A 16,244-nucleotide genomic window follows, 5' to 3' on the forward strand; every position below is an offset into this window, starting at 1 on the left:
GCTACTAGTGATTGGAGATTCAGACATACTTATACATCAGGTACGAGAAGAATGGGCAACCAAGAACTCCAAGATACTCATGTATCTGCATCATGTATAGGAACTGAGGAAAAGGTTCACAAAGACAGAGTTCCAACATGTTCCTAGAGTCCAGAATAAGTTCGTCGATGCATTGGCTACCCCTGTCATCTATGATACAACATCCAAACAAGAATTTCATTGATCCCATTCCAGTAAAAATCCATGATCAGCTAGCTTACTATGCCTATGTTGACGAAGAAGCTGACGAAAAGCCTTGGTTTCATGATATCAAGGAATATTTGGCAAAAGGAGAGTACCCAGAGCTTGCAAACCCTACTCAGAAATGCACATTTCGGAGGTTGTCCAACAATTTCTTTCATAGCGGAGGAATCCTATATAGGAGGACTCCCGATTTGGGATTACTAAGGTGTGTCAACGCAAAGGAAGCATTCAAGTTACTAGAGGAAATTCATGCTGGGACCTGCGGTCCACATATGAACGGTTTGTCTTAGCAAATAAGATACTCCGAGCAGGTTACTTTTGGATGACCATGGAAACGGACTGCATTCAGTATGTTCGGAAATGCAACTACTGTCAGATACATGCAGACATGATAAATGTACCTCCAAATGAGCTTAATACAACAAGTTCGCCATGGCCGTTCGCCGCATGGGGAATGGACTTTATTGGACCAATTGAGCCTGCCGCTTCCAATGGACACAGATTTATCCTGGTATCCATAAACTATTTCACCAAGTGGGTAGAAGCAGTATCTTACAGAGCAGTGACAAAGAAAGTCATGGCAGACTTTGTCTGCGACCGCATCGTTTGTCGATTCGGAATTCCAGAGTCAATCATCATTAATAATGGCTCCAACCTCAACAGCGACTTGATGAAAGCTATGTGTGAAACTTTCAAAATCAGACACAAGAATTCCACAGCCTACAGGCCTCAAATGAATGGAGCTGTAAAACCCGCCAACAGGAATATCAAGAAGATATTGAGGAAAATGATAGAGAAGCATAAATAGTGGGACGAGAAGTTGTCATTTGCCCTATTGGGATATCGCACCACAGTCCGCACATCGACCGGGGCAACCCCCTATATGCTGGTTTATGGTACAGAGGCTATCATTCCCGCTGAGGTAGAAATTCCTTCCCTAAGGATCATACAAGAAGCTGAGCTCGACGACGCAGTGTAGGTAAAAAGCCGTTATGAGCAGCTATCTCTTATAGATGGAAAGAGAATGAATGCGGTCTGCCATGGCCAACTCTATCAGAACAGAATGTTCAGATCCTTCAACAAAATAGTCAAGTCAAGACAGTTCACACTAGGCAACTGGTGTTAAAGAAAATTTTTCCGCATCAAGATAAAGCCAAGGGGAAGTTATCTCCCAACTGGCAGGGTCCATACGTGGTCCATCGGGTTCTGACAGGTGGAGCCCTTATACTTGCAGAAATAGACAGAGAAGTCTGGCCAAAGCCGATTAAGTTAGATGCAGTCAAGCGTTACTATGTATAATCTTCATGTTTTCCTTATATGATGTAAATTGAACTACGCCTGACCTGATTCCCGTTTAAGAGGGGATACGTAGGCAGCCCTATGGGTTCAGTCACAATTCAATAAAATTTTCATTTCCCCCTGCAATTGGAAATTGCGGCAGAATTTTGAGGAGGACCCTCAAAATTCTGAAGTAATTTCAGTCGATCGTCACAAGCAACAGTCAGAATCATCAACCCATTAAACTGGGGTAGAATTTTGAGGAGGACCCTCAATATTCCGTAGCAAGAGAGGTTGCAATGTCCCAAACCATGTCACAGTCGTCGGTTCATCTAAAACCCGTTTTAATTATATATTTATGGCATACTTTTACAAAAATCATGCATGTTTATTATCGGAACTGCTTTGTTTAGCAATGCTACCCCAAGGATACATACAGTATCACCAGATCAAAGCCGAGCAGGTCAAGCAAAGCCAACAGGGATACGAACTGACCTTCCCCTTTACAATACTCATGATTTTTCTTTGGATGCAGGCACTAGGATTGCAAAATCATCAAACATACTATACACCTATGGGATAAACATAACCATTGCACTTACCAACATTTGCTATCCACACACACCAATGATTTTCCATCCGACACAATGCTCTCAATAATCACAATATCGCAATCTGCTACCGGCTAAGAAAACTCTACTATCATTCGTTATTTCATTTTGCATAAGGCTACCTTTCTGCCTTCCGAGACTAAACGCTGTCTCCATCTTCATTCTTGCATAAGGCTACCATTCTGCCTTTCGAGACTAAATGTTGTCTCCATCTGCATTATTGTATAAGGCTACCATTCTGCTTTCCGAGACTAAACGTTGCCTCTATCTACATTCTTGCATAAGGCTACCTTTCTGCCTCCCGAGACTAAATGTTGTCTCCATCTACATCCTGCATTGCATAAGGCTACCATTCTGCCTCCTGAGACTAAACGCTATCTCCATCTGTATTCTTGCATAAGGCTACTATTCTGCCTTTTGAGGTTAAGCTCTACCTCCTTCTATATCTGTATTGCATAAGGCTACCTTTCTACCTTCCGAGACTCAATATCGTCTCCATCTGCACTCTTGCATAAAGATACTATTCTGCCTTTCGAGGTTAAGCTCTACCTCCTTCTGCATCTGCATTGCATAAGGTTACCTTTCTGCCTTCCGAGACTAAACGATGTCTCCATCTGCATCCTGTATTGCATAAGGCTACCATTCTGCCTTCCGAGGTTAAGTTCTACCTCCATCTGCATTCGCACCTTTGCACAAGGCTATCATTCTGCCTTCCGAGGCTAAGCTCTTCCTCCAATTTTCTTCAAAACTAAGAACTATCTCAAGCATCGTTTATTTCGTTCTCTTACGGGCTAAGCTCTGCCCTTCAAATCACAAGACTAAGCTCTGTCTTTTCCGCATCATGCTACTGCATATCAGGGGCTAAAAGATTGCCTCATACTACATCTCATGGGCTGAAATATCGCCAACTCATCCGAAGGCATCATCGTTCGGAGGCACCATCTTCATAGCCCGAGAATACCATGTCATGGCCTGAGGACCCCTTTCAATCTTCTGCATATCATTATTCAAAGGCATCATGGTTTGGAGGCACCATCCTCATAGCCCAAGAGCATCATTTCATGGCCTACCAATCCATTATCATACGCTTCATGGCCCAGGACATCATGGTCTAAGGACGACATCCTAACCGTCCAAAGACAATATTCATGGTCCGACGGGAATTTGCATCATGTTTAAATTTATGCACAGTATACGCTTGTATTGCTTCTATTTATAGGTAAACCAGTGAGCAATGGCCATCCCGGCAGGAGCAATCACGCTCTAGTTCCCGCAGCCATATCAAACCTTAACCATTCCCACAAGCCGTCCACTCACCCCACCCTGGATATTGCATTCATCTTTGAAACTGCTTCATCGGTATACTCTGCCGATGGATCTTGAACTACCTATGGCCTGATTTCTGTAAAACCAGGGATATGTAAGCAGCTCAAAAGCAAGGGTGCGGCCTAAACCTCTTCAAACTGTTTCGCTCGGTCAAAATTGGTCATCATATCTTTACCCGACAACTCTTTCATCCTTCCCGGGTAAAGAAGGGCAGCTGTTGATATCCAATTTTTCTCTATATATTTTCAATATGCAAAATAACTTCAAAATGGCATATATATTCATATGTAAGCATATCCAAGTATTTTATTATTTTTCCATAATTTTTAAAGATTTTTAAATCAATCTATTTCCCTTTTTTATCCATAAAATTCCAATAATTACTTCCAAAATTATTATTTTTTGGTATTTCATCTATTGGATTTTCATTTTTATTCCAAAATATAGCTAACTTAATTTTTACATATTTTTACAATTTTATTTAGTATTTTTTTAAGTTAATTGCATATAATTGCAATATTAGCCATTTTAAGGTTTAATTGTATTCTATATTCATAAAATTAAGCCCTGCATTTTTAATTGTATATTATAAATCATTTTAGTGCTTTCAATTTGTTTTCAGAATTTATTTACTATTTTTTATTAATTTAAAAGGGGAAAATTGGCTATTTAAATAATAGCCCAATTGCATTTAAATTGTAGCCTAAATCTGACCCCAAATCACACCCAATTTCCCCGGCCCAATTTCATTTAAACCCGACCCCTAACCTAGTTTAACTGGCCCAACCAGATTCCCCACCTACCCTTTTAAATCAAGGTCGTTGATCATTTAGATCAACGGCTATCATTCCCCTTACCATTTTTAACCCTGAACGATCCCTAAACCTAACTCATTTCCCACCACCCGCCGCCTCTGAATTCCTTTCCACTCACTTCTCTCTGCAATATCACATGAACCCTAGCCGCCACAATCTAATTCCACCCTAATCCACCTCAACCCCTGCCTAATCCATGGCCGCTCATGGCCCTTTGAGATGTGTATTGGCCTCTTATGGCTCCTGGGTGTTTGTTTCTGTGGCTTCATGGCCAGACCTCGAAGGAATCTAGTACAGTCCTTGCTCGACTTCTGTTCATGGACTTTCTTCGGCCATTCATGGCGTTTCAAGGCAGATCCTTGACTTTCTTGGGTAGATCGGTAAATCTCAAGGTCTTTCTCATCTTTTCTGGGTTTTTCGAAACCCTAATCTTTAAAATCTTGCAACTTTCTTCGGATCTATCTTAGATCTATGTTTACTACGAACTTCTTAAGTGCTTTCCGAAGGTTCTTCAACTTTTCTTTCAAAACGACTCTTCATTTTTCGACGATTAGGATTTTCCTTTAAGATTTTCAAAAGAGCTCTCTCTGATTTTAATGTTGTCTGTGATTTTGTTATGTTTAAAACGATTTGCTCATGTTGTTCTTCTATCTATTTCAGCATGTTAAAAACCCTAGTTCCCTTTTGGTCTTATCCGAGTTCTAAAATTGTTTGCTTAAATGTGTGCTTATTTTAAGTTCTTCGTGTATGACTCTCTTTTCCTTGTTTGACGCATTTGATTTTGAGTTCTTATCATCTCTTTAATTCGGTTACTGTTGAAGGTCTTATTTCTTAGAAGTTTTGCCTCACTTGTTTCTGTGGGACCTTTATTGTTTCTAACTAACTTTACCTGTTACTATATTCTTATTCACTGTTGATTCTATGTGACTACTTTATCTACTTGACTACTGTGCTTCGAATATTTTCTTGCTACTAAACCCTGGCTTACCCCTACTACTACTGTATGTTTGTGTTGCTTCTTTTTGTCAGCATGTTTAACTCTGCATGCTTGTTCATTCCTTGCTATTTATATGGTGAAATGAAGAATCATGTTCCTTTCTTGATTGATCTTGATTCCTCGATCTTCCGACTAATTGTAAAAGGTTTTCTTACGAGCCCTAATTTTTACTCATCTATTTAAAATTAATTGATCCCTTTCCTTTACTGTGATGTTTTACCTTGCTGAATCCTTTCCCAAAATAAGCCTATTTTGTACTTAGACTTGGTTATTTACTTCATACTTTTACTATCCCCTTATTTGGTAATAATCAATTTGTCCCCAAACTGATTTCTTCCCTTAATTAAACTTGTTACTACCAATTAAACAGTGATTCCATAATTAAAGGGAATCACTTGTGTTAATTGATTCTGATTGTGATATTTCCATGTTTGTGTTTAAGACTTTACCTCTTCTTCATTCGTTTTCAAAACTATAAATACCCACCCCATCTTCTTTCAAAGACGAACAATTTGAGTTCAAGAACACACACTTACACTCAAAACTTTCTCTCTTTTCTCTACTACTACTTGTGCTACTGCTTTTGTCTAGCCGGATGAAAGCCAAGGCTAAACTGTGAAATTTTGCTTACTTTTCCTTTCTGCACTTCGCTTCTCTACTGGTATGTCCTAGTTAATTTTCAAGCATCAACAACAACATGTTTCTTTAATTGTTCCAACTTCCCTCATTCTTGTCTACTTCTGCTTATGTTTCTGCAGTCAAGTTACATTAATAACATGTTGAAATATGTTCCCTTCCCCTTTTAAATTAATGCTCTCCTATGTGTATGAATCCCAAACCCCATATCTCCTCTATGTGTTTGTGTTCCTTTTGTTGGTTTGTGGACATGCCAGCATCACTTATTGTTGTGCATGACCAAACCAGAACCCTGCTGGATCATGTGCTTACAAACAATGTGTTCCCAAAACCCCTTTGACCCCTTTAATGACTATTAATTCTGTGTATTGATCATTACCCCAACTGATTTTAAACACTTCTGCTACTAATTACCTTAAAAAAACGGACTTACTAGTCTAGTTTTAAACAAACTCTTTTTTTAAAAAACTGTGTGTTCTGCACTTCCACTGTATTCTTAGAACCTAGGTTTTGCCCCTCTTGTGTGAGCCTTGCCTTGAGACCCTTAAGCTCCCTCTGAACTTGGACACATAAGGGCTGGCCCTTCCATACTGCACTTATTTTTGTCTGGTTATGCAAATCTGGGTGTAAGAACTGCCCGGGGTCCCTTGAGGCCCTTAGGGAACTTTGACACACCCAGGTCTGAGAAAGGCTTTGAAACAACATAGGCATTTGAGGTAGTTTATTCCATAACTCAGAGAGGAAGTCAAGAATCAGGCTTCCTATGGTTGTAACTTCTTATTTTTGCACTTTTCTGATGTAATTCAGTCATTTTTGGTCTGTAATAATTTGTAACAAATATTGGGGTTGGCTAATAAAAATGGATGGGGTGATTATGCATGCTTTAGCTATTAGAAGGGTAGATAACATGCCTATAGGATCTGTTTAATAAATTCTGCATGTTTTACTTCCACACTTAGACACCATGCCTATAGGGTCTAAATGGCTATAATCAGACATCATGCCAACAAGGTTAAAATTAGCTTTGAAATTATATGTCATGCCTATAAGATCAAAAAATCAATTTTTCATAGAAATCATTCCTATAGGAATTTCGTTGTGATCGAATGAATCCTGCCTGCTTCACTTCATGTTCAATTAGATACCATGCATATAGGACCAAAATTAGCCTTTAATACTTAGATACCATGTCTGTAGGAATTAAAATCAGCTATAATAGAGATCATGTCTATAGGATCTAAAACCAGTTTAGTTAAAAAATCGGTTTGACTCGTACAGTTCTGAATCAGTTTAAATAACCCGCTCTTTTAAATTAATACGGTTAGAAAGCATGCCTATAGGATCCAAATCGCTCGTTTCAAATTGTTTATTGTTTTACTACACCCCTAATCAGTATTAGATATCATGCTCACTACTGCACCTAGGCAAGACTTAGGTAATAATGATAAAACTGAACTTGCCTTTGTTTAATTAGCACTGCTACAACCAGCAGGCAGGCCTGATTCGGACTTCTTATCTGAGTTATGTAATAAATGGGTCTGCTTCAACAATTAAAACACTCTGCCTTAGTACTTTAAATTCTGACCCCAACTGTGTTTATGTCATGTTATTTATATGCATTGTGTGCGGAGGTATATATGAGCCTCTTAATTGTTTATGTGTTTCCCCTTTAAATGCAGTCCAACATGTTTTGTTTGTCGCCTTAACCTTTTACCTTTAAAACCTATGAGTCAGCCTAAATCCTCCCTCTTATAGGAATAATAGTCCTAAATTCCTCCGGGACTGATAGGAATGGGACGGGTAATAGCATGTAATAGATACCGAGACCAATCCGCGCTTTAATGTCTTAATGGGGTGGGAAAGGTAGATATGGATATGATGACCGGTGTGCTAATACCACGTGTATCCCATCTTCTGAGGATTATCATACCAGGTATCGCATTGATGTGATCCATGTTATAAACAAACCTAGGACTCCCCCCCCCTCTTTTTTATATTCTCAAGTATTTGTAAAACTGCAACTCCTTTTTAAAATTCGCCTTTTAATGATTGTTTTCAAACTCTTATGTGTTTAAACTTAAATCCCCTACTATTTGAGCCTATACTTATCTATTTTCTAACTGTATAAATTCACAAAACTGTCTGGTCGGGAACCACACTAGTAGATCCTGAGGGGTGCCTAACACCTTCCCCTTAGGATAATTTCAAGCCCTTACCATATCTTTGGTTATCAAACAAACTTAAAAATGAACCATATAAGTGTCCTAATGTACCTTAAATCATTAGGTGGCGACTCTCCAAAATGCAAACCCCGTTCCCAAAAGGAATGAGTTGTCCTATACCCAAAAAAGTCATAAACCCGACTTTCCACCGAAAAGGAGGGAAAAGGGGGCGCGACAAGGCAAACGATCTTATGCCATGTTAGATCCAAATCATAAGGCTTCGAGCTACTTAGCCTACGAGCTAAACTTTCTAAGGTGCTCGAATATCGCCTCTAACGACTTGAAAGTGAGGTTCTTCCCGAACCGGCGACGGGTCAGGCAAAATTATTTCAAAAAGATCTTAACGAGAGGAAAACAAAGCCTATAAATATGCCCATGGGAAAAAGCATAAGAGCATTGTCGCCAGCCAAATGACCCTCTGGGCCGCACACTAAAAGGTCACAATGACCAAACAGCATAAGAGTCACTGTCGCCAGCTTGAAAATTGAAAACTTGAGGATTAAAATGAGCTCGAGTCGTAACCCGATTCGGATACCGGATCCAAAATAGTTAACTACACATGCCTAAGGGCACAGCATAAGTGCCATTGTTGCCAACCAAATAAGCCTCAGGGCCATACATTTAAAAGGTCGCTTCGACCCAAGGCTTAAGAGCCATCAACATCTGCCCATGCGGGTACAAAAAAACTTGAGGGTCATATAAAGCTCGAGTCGCAACGCGACTTGGAGACTGAACCCAAAAACAGGCAAATTACAAATGCCAAAAGGCAAGGAATAAGAACCATCAACACCTGACCATGCAAGCACAAGAGATTGAAGATCGAGTAGGCTCAAGTTAAAACTCGACCTGGAGACTCAACAAAAAACAGTTGGCAAAAGTGCAAGAGCTCTCACGGTAGTTCACACTAAAGGCCGCATCGACCAGCCACGTGATAACTCTCGAGCCGGCCTAAATAAGCCACAATGCTATATCGCGGGTCTAAGGTTCTTTCGCTAATTCTTGCTGAGTTCAGGGCAGAAAGGGGAATAAGGGAAGCAAAACCGCAGGATTCTCTTTATACATATGCCAACATGAAAGTACTATATACAAACAAGGAGATCGACAAGAAAAAAAACAAAGATCCTAATCTATTGCCGAACCATCAACCTCAACAGCTCCCCAAGGGTTGCACCTAAGCGATTACGAGTCACCCGGCGACCCCTTCTCAATGACGTCCTCTCTTAGGAGATCCACCCCCATTTTTAACACCACTCGAGCTGCCTTCCAATGCGGCCCCAACGATCTACTTTCAGAAATCCAGCCAGGTATGATCCGCAGCTCGAGGTAAAATCGGGCTAGCTCCCTCAAACGTCCTCTCAACGTAAGAATCTACGATGACTGCTCCTCACCCATGCAAAGATACAAGCGCCTCGGCATCAGCTTTGATCCGAACCAATGCAGCCACCAGTTCGTAATGGAGACTCTTGTACTTATCATTATACTCTTTCGCATCCTGGAGCTGACGCTCGATCAAGGTAACTTTCCCCTGAAGATTGTCCCTTTTGAAAGCCATCTCGCTCACGTGTCGACTAAGCTCGGAGATTTCAGCATCTCTGGTCCAAATCCCCCCTCTCAGCAGGGCGTTCTCCTTCTCAAGCTACACAAATTAAGGCCCGAGAAGTTAAAAGCAAGGGAATCTCATAAGGGCTCAGATCATAGTAAAAACAGGGGATGCATAACCTGCTCGGTAAAATAGGCTTTCTCGCATTCGTAACGGCTCACCTCATACTAATGTTGGGAAAGAGCCAGGTTATAAAGCACTTTGGCCTGAAACCATATAAAGAGACAAGTTAGGAGGACGAAGGCCGGAATGGCCCAAAGCAGCGGACAAGGTTAGAAGAAGATACCCGCTCACAAAGTCTGGCCATCTTGCCAAATATGGATGAAGCATCGACTTCGGAACTACCCTCGAGAATGGTCTCCGACCTCTCGAGTACATTTTCGCCTTTGATCAGTGCTCCTACCTCAGAAGTCTCCTTGCGAGGGATGTCTTGTACTTCGTAGGATGGAAGGATCTCCCATTGAGGAGAATCGACAATAATCAATGGGTTAACAGGATCAGCCAAAATCTCCATCCCTTGTTCATCTTGGGTCCCAGATCGAGGCACCTCCAAACTACCTGCCAAGGCGTCCCAGCTCGAGAAGAACTCCGGCCACCTGAAAATTCGGGGGCAGTACTCGATACCCCATCCATTGCCTCACCGCCACGAAGCTGGGCCATGACAGCATCAGACTCCTGTCCAAGAGCATCTATCCCCATGGCTTGAGGATCAATCAAGTCCATACGCTCTTCGGGGGATGCCGAGAAGTTGCTTTCTCCCTCACGTTCAGCACGGGGGTTCCTCGTCTCCTTGGAGGTCGGAACTGCTGGGTCAACCTTGGAATCCTCCACCTTGACCCTCTTGAGCTCCGGTGGCCCAATAAATAAACTCCCCTGCATTTTCTTCTCCTCGCCAAGCACCAGAGTGTCCCCTCCAATGGACGGTGCCTCCCTCGTCAATGGGATTTCCCCCAAACCTACATAAGTGCAGAGGTTATATGTGAAGGATGGAGAAAGCTACTAACAGCAAATTGCGTCAACATATGCGGATTCAACAAGGCTTGAGGCTCACCATGGTCTTTGGCTTCCCACCGAGCTCGGAACAGATCTCGCCACACCCATTCAGTATATGGGAAAATCGAGTACAAATGCCAACCCAACCCTGGAGATCCAACACCGCACCAGGGTAGATCGCTACGGTTGAAAAGACAAGAAAAGCAGAATTAGATGCATAAGGAGATATCATCAAGAAGGAGCAAAGACATCACGATTACTTACGCCCGGCATTCCACTTCTCAGGGAACGACATCTTTTCCACTGGAATTAGGTCAGATGTCCTCACTCGGATGAATCGGCTTAACCACCCCTCGTCCCCGAACTCCTCTGTGCAGGCAAAAAGGGATCTCGGAGCTCGACAACGAAGCTTGATTAAGCGCCCACGAAGAAGACGGGGACTATACATCCGGATCAGATGGTTCAGGGTGAAGGGCATTCCCTCTATCATGTTCGAGTAATGCATGATCATATAAACCATGCGCCAGAACGAAGGATGAACTTGACCCAGATTTACTTGATAACTCCGGCAGAAATTAAGAATCACGGGGTCGATCGGGGCAAGGACGGCCCCACCAGTCGCAAGGTGAATGGGTAGGTATACACACTCAGAAAGCCGGCTTTATGAGCCGTTGTATCTTCCTTCCGAGCGGGAATCTCCACGAGCATGGTATTCCCCCTGCAACAGTCGGCCCTCACTCTTTCAATGTCTGTTATAGAGTTGATATACCGAGTTACAGGCTCACGACGCCCTAACTTCGAGGAAGTCTCTCGACCCTGAAATTGGAAGTCATCACAAAGGACCCTGGGACGCACTCCTCGACATGGGGGGAAGTAGTCGCTTCGCACTGAGAGAAAAATAAAGAAGATGAGCCTGCAACCTCCTGGGAAGCAAAAGTGGAAATTTTTGCCATCTTTGAGAGAATCTGAAGGAAGAAGAAAAAGGGGTTGCATTCCTGAAAAAGAGCGAGAACGAGGGAAAATCAGACCTTACTAGGGGTTTTTGGCACGAGATGGAGTCTAGAAAGGAAGAGGGAGGTATTTATAAAAGCATCGTGTGTACATTGAAGGAATCCAACTGTCGTAGTCAATGCGGAAACCTGCAGGGATAGCGTGCATGATGCACCTCGACATCTCATAGTTGTTTGCAAGAACATCGAAGGAAGCAGGAGTTCAGGACCGTTTCTTATCATTTCTTGCTGCTTTCACTCTAAGAAACGCGGAGACTATCTGTATAATGCAAATCCGGGGGCCCAATTTTCCTGTCATAAGGTTGTCTTGCGGTCATGCTCCTCGAAGCTCGAAGCCAAGGTCGAGGCTCACCATCGAGGGTCGTCAGGTATCGGTCCGAAGGGCTTCACATTCTGGCGGCTATAGCAGGATACAGTAGGCGAGAGAGGAGTTCCCAAGGCACACAGCTTAATCTGACAAGGCTGACCTATTCGGGGCGTATTTCAAGATGTCACGTCCAGCCATCCTATCTCCACGTCTTCACAGTTAACACGTTTTGTACTATAACGGATTGTCCTCCTATATAAAGGGGATCCCCATCACTTTGTAGAGCTCTCGGCTGATAGAGCTCCAACTACTCTACACAATCTCAATAATATCTCTCTCTTTTTCTTCTCTCTAACTTACTCGCTCGAGGCCACTTTAGCTTTATTAATTCATACTTGTTCTTCATTTATTATTTGCAATAGGCCATAAAGCGCCTAGCTTGATCATACCTTAACTGTTATCCCCTTTCCTGGTTGCCCCGATAGTTCGAGATTGAGTCAGATATCGCCCTCGAGGTCCTTCATCGACCAGTCCAAGGCTCGGGCGGCAAGCCCTTGGGTTTGGTCACTGCCCCATTTTAGCTTGCATCTCTTCATTAAATTTCATATTCTTAGCATCAACTTCCCTAACAACTAGCATAAAAATAAATCACATATTTTTAGAATCTCATTTACAAATTTAATTGTTGTTACCATTTTCACGATAAACAAGTTACGATAATTGCGGAGTACATGGGGACGGTTGTACTCATACTACACTTTGTACCTAATTGTGCAGATTCAGTTGTTGAACCGAGCCATTAATAGCTGTGACTTGTTGTTGTGACTATCTTCAAGAGATGGGGTGGAGTTGCATCTTGACCGCATTTTTGACATCTCTTTTCATTTTAGTATTATTGTTTTTATTCAGACAATATTGTTATTTTATATTCCAGATATGTATTACTATTTTAGAGCTCATGACTCTGTATTTACCAGTCCTGGGGGATTTATATGTATTGGCGTAGTTATTTGTGTTATTGGCTTTAGACTTTTACTATTTCTGCTATATTGTTCCATTTTTATTATGTTCGGCTTGCCTAGCAAGTGTGTTAGGCGTCATCACAACTAATTGGTGGTTTTTGGATTGTGATATCTACACATCAATCTAGTAGCACACCAAACTGGAACATGAGACCAGGTTCTTAGATTTGGCTTGTTAATTATGAAAATATAATTTCTTGCTCAGCGCAACAAATTTTCCTATTTTGATTATGACAAACCCATGTGCAGATCAGTTAGTAGTTTGCTCATCTTTCACCAGTCTTTAGCACAAGAACCAATTTTATTTACCACACTCTTCTTCAATTTGTCCTCTTTTGCAAAAGTGTAAGGGACTCGTCTTCCATTTATCGCAACCCTGTAGATGGCTAGGCATGAATTAATATAAGACCTGCAAACAGACAACTCAAAAGTGTCTTCCTTTATTAGTCCAAGTAGCATTCAAGAACCAGGTTTATAGAATATGCACATAATTAACTTCCTATTTTGGCATCATCGAAAAAATAAAAAGTCAAGTGAAGTCAATGATAGAATGTGGCAATGTAAAACTCATGGCCACTGGGCTACACTAATAAGTACATAATATTAGGAACACAGATGAATAATCCAATCAAATTTGCCCAGACAAAAAACACAATATTTAGTCAAAGGTAAAGAAATTTTTACTCAATTTTTATTATTATAATATGTACTACATTAAGTCCAAAAGTCCCAAACCAAAAGAAAATTGAACAAACCTGCCAACAACATTAAAAAAAAAAGAGATAACAATTCAGAAATTGGTCATGGGGGAGGAGGAGAGGGGAGGGGAGGGCAGGACAAGCGACTGACTAAGGAAAAACTAGGAAACATAAGAGGACTGAGGACCAGATTCTTTGCTAGACGAGTATTCTCCGTGAATAAGCCCAGAAGCCTGTCAAATCTAACAGCAGAGGTCTCCTACTCTTTCTTCATCTCACCCTTCAGCCTCTTGTTTTCTTCCTTCATTGAGGCAATTTTCTCTCTCATTTTCTCCTTTTCTCGTTGGCAACAACCAATTCCTCCAGAAGATTAGTGACCATGCTCTTACGTTGAGTCCCTGGTGGTCTAGCAACACAATCACACTCTTTTAAGGTCTCCTTATCAAACATGTTCTTTTTGCTTCCCATTTTAGGACCTCTAAGGGGAACCTTAAAATGTTCAAAAACCCTAGTCAATATAACTCATAAGGCAGAGCATGTGTATCCTTTTCCTGATCAGCAGCCCTTGCCATATGCTTCAGTATTAGAGATGGAAGGTTAACTTGTATTTTCTTATAAAGAACCTACATCACTACCAAGTCCAATTAAGTGGCCTCATGCCTCTTTTCAGATCGAGGCAGTAAGCAATTGTTCATAAACTCAAACAACAGCTTGTGAACCAGTTTCATCTCCCCCTTTCCTACCTTACTTGTCATTAGATTTTCTCTACCTTGAGTGTACTTGTTAGTCAAGTACATGGAATCTTTCTTATATCCCAACTCAGGCGACTCACGCCTCATGTGAGTGTCAAATCCTCCACTAACACATTCAGAATTTTCCCCAGCAATTTAGCATCAAGAATCAGGTTGTTACAACCCATATCCACATGTGTTAGTTCATGCCATATATTAGTTAACATAAATCCAAGAAGGAATTATCTTTGAGATGATAAGAAGTCAATCCTATTGGTCTTAAGTGATACAAGAGTGTATAAGGGTGATTAACCAATATTAGAAGTTAAACGAATCAAGGATGTTGTAACTCGTATTTTCAGGTAATCTAGCGGTGCTTAATACACTCAAGAGGTCATTTATTAAGGTATTTTAATCATATAATATCCGTATCATAAGTCTTGAAGTCAAACGAGTTATGAAACAAAAGTCGACAAAAGTTGTCGCAACTTAGGTTCATAATTTTACTTAAACATTAGGTCAAATGTTTCTAATCTTTTCTCATAATTTACAAGGAATTACGGGGTTATCTACCCACCAAATTAAATATCTATGAGTCTAGTTTCCAACGCATTAAACCGTTCATCGATACGATCTCGGAGTAGAGAGATATTCGCGTTTTTGCGAGACTGCGCCAAGCACCTCTCTATGGGGCCCACTAAGTCGGTTTAAGATATTTGGACCTATATAGGATGACTACAACCCGTTTTTAGTCATTTCTTTTCACTATTTTCAGACCTTAGAACCCTAGGAACATCCTCTCAAGGTTCTCTCAAGATTCAAGACCCAAAAAAGGGCAAACAACACAAATCAAGTGTCGGGAATTCCGTGGCGCTAGTAAGTCTCTTGTTCTTCTTGTTGTTGCTCATTTTTGTGTCGTTCCAGCTCGTGTGGGAGGTTGTTTTAAAGGGTATATGTTCTGTAAATACTCCCTAATGTTCTTAATATCAATCCTAGGTGATTTCAAGCCTTCTAAAGTGATTCTAGTGCCGAAAAACACTAATTTGATCGCTAGTTTCATTTTTTTGTTGTTGTGGCAGCATTGGAGGGATATTTCTTGGAAATTTAAGGTCAAATTGGAGTTGTTCTTTCTGTATAAAGGTAAGGAACCTCTTACTCTATATGTATTTAAGATTATCCAAGTTGCGGCTAAGCCATTGAAGCTAGAACTTGTGAGATATATATCGAAAGGTTTGGTAGTAGTGTTATTGTTTTGTGGACTGTTTTGCGTTGTTGTTGGGCTGCGTATTTTACTACTATCTTGTGGAGTTTTGGAGGAGGAAGGGTGTGGAGAAACACCATATATATGTAGGTTTATGGGCTGATAGTTATTCGTAACATTTCCAGGTTGTTTGACACGACTACGGTGGTCGTCGTATGTATGGAGTGATTAGGCTGTGTGTGGACTATTTCGGGAGGCTCAATATGTTTATTATTGATGATGTTTGGGCTGTTTGGTGATTGTTTTGAATGGTGTGAGGTCATATATATAGGGGAGGTGCTGTCCGTTTCATCGTAAAATAGGTTGTGGTCGATACATAATAGTTATGACGCTTAAATGATAACGATAGTATCGTTTCTCTTATTGTAGACTAAGGAGTTTTGACAATTGCATAGCTTGAGATTGGGGCAGTATATACAAGGTATGTGAGGCTATCCCTTTCCTTCTTTTGCACGACTCCGATTGTACATAATGTAATGAACGAGCTTCCAAAG

This window comes from Nicotiana sylvestris, chromosome 7 (assembly GCF_000393655.2).
Source record: "Nicotiana sylvestris chromosome 7, ASM39365v2, whole genome shotgun sequence".
NCBI classification, from domain to species: Eukaryota; Viridiplantae; Streptophyta; class Magnoliopsida; order Solanales; family Solanaceae; genus Nicotiana; species Nicotiana sylvestris.